The sequence below is a fragment of the Pteropus vampyrus genome, unplaced genomic scaffold (assembly GCF_000151845.1).
Source record: "Pteropus vampyrus isolate Shadow unplaced genomic scaffold, Pvam_2.0 Scaffold1000007999, whole genome shotgun sequence".
Taxonomy (NCBI): Eukaryota; Metazoa; Chordata; class Mammalia; order Chiroptera; family Pteropodidae; genus Pteropus; species Pteropus vampyrus.
The window spans coordinates 1-1,742 of NW_011922401.1; the positions used below are offsets into that span (position 1 = coordinate 1).

Here is a 1,742-nt window from a genome sequence, read left to right on the forward strand (position 1 = left end):
TCACACCTATAAATTATGGTTACAAAAATACTCATTGGGAGTAAGATTCTACATGAAGAAACTTAGGAATAAAGATTTCTGGTATATGTTAAATGTACATTTATTAGCAAATATTTAGTAAGTGCCTTCTAAGTTCTCGGCGCTAGGCCTGGTATCTATGATACAATGATAAAAGAGGACATAGTCCTTGCCTTCCAAATGATCGTAGTCTAAAAGAAGATAAATATATATATATTTTTCAATTACAGAGAATTTAATGGAATTTTCACATCCATGATAGAAGGATGAGACTGGCCACAGCCTAAGGCTCCGGATCTTGGGGGCCAACTCCAGGCCAGGCTCTGTTCCACGGGGACTGGAGATGCCCCAGCCTTGGTCCCAGGGCCCAGCGCCCAGCCCACAGTAGTGTTAAGGGTTTGGGGCTTGCAACTGGCTGGCTGGCTGATTGAGTCCCATTGCTGAGGAAGGGACATCTCTCTCACTGGTCACTGAAGCTCCCAGTGAGAAGGGTTGGGGGATGACTATCCATATTCATGGTTGTGTTACAGATGGGGAAACTGAGGCCTGGTAGTGGGCTTGGAAGGGGCAGTTCAGCCAGGTGCCCAGGAATCAGGGTGGGGCTAGGATCTCGGCCAGGATCCGGGCCAGGACCCTGGCCTGGCCTGGCTCAGGAACCGTTCCCCTTCCTGCCCCGGTGGGTAGTCAGCTGAAGGTCAGTCCTGTCCTTTCTAGCTTCTGGTCAGGAGGCTAGGCACAGTCTGCACAGTGCCCAGGGCCACTCAGCCTGGAATCATCAGGAGGCCTGGCACTTGGTACTTCAGGTAGGAAAGGTATGTGTCCCAGCTCAGCATCAGGCCATTGATGTAGCTGACTCAGAACTGGGGTGGCACGAAGAAGAAGTTCACCAATTGTGCAGCAAGCCACATGCACCAGTCAGCCTTGTAGAATTTCCAGGACTTGTCTCGCAGCTCCCGGCAGCTCTTGCCTAGAAACTGGCCTTCTAGGCAGCCAAGACCCAAGAAGTACCAGACATACAGCATGGGAGATGCCACCAGCTGGTCGACGGGGACCCTCCTGGGGATATTTAGGAGGCAGGACGCGGGGAGCAGGAGGTCTGACCAGAGGTGACAGTAGTGCAGGAAAAGGCTGGTGCTGCAGCCCACTGCAAACATGCTCTCGGAGCACAGCGGGTTGAACTTCTGGCTCAGCAGCCCCGGGATCTCCCACCACCGGCGCGCGCAGCCCGGGTTCGCGATGACAGCGCCACAGTCTAGCGTGTTAGTGAGGAGAAGCGCATGGCCTCAGAACAGGGGCTGCCCCGCCGCCCACAGGCAGCGCCCTCAGCGGCAGCAGCCGAACACCACTGCCCCGTGGGGACTTCGGTAAAGAAGACAAATATTTAAGCGGTAATTGCAATTAAACCAGAGAAGTGCTATAAAGCAATAATAGTGATAATAGCTAATTCTTTCTGAGCACTCGGTGTGCCAGCACCTTATGTATTTACTCAAGTAATCCTCACAGCAATCTATGAGACAGATACTAAAGAGAAAAAAAGGTGTGTTTAAGATCTGCTGGAACATAGAGAAGAAACACTTCACTCTAGGGAGGTCAGACATTTGAGCCAAGTCCTATAGGATGTATATGTTGATAAGAGGAAGTGATTTATCAACCGGTATAACATAAATTATGCCACAGGAATCCCAAATCTCCAAATCTTGATGCTGATAACTACAAAGTTTATA

The 1,742-nt window shown here is 50.5% G+C and overlaps 1 pseudogene; it reads right to left on the minus strand.

Annotated features, from left to right (window-relative positions):
• Window positions 1-728: 728 nt before the first annotated feature.
• On the minus strand, window positions 729-1,339 carry LOC105311748 (annotated as a pseudogene).
• Between the last annotated feature and the right edge of the window lie 403 nt (window positions 1,340-1,742).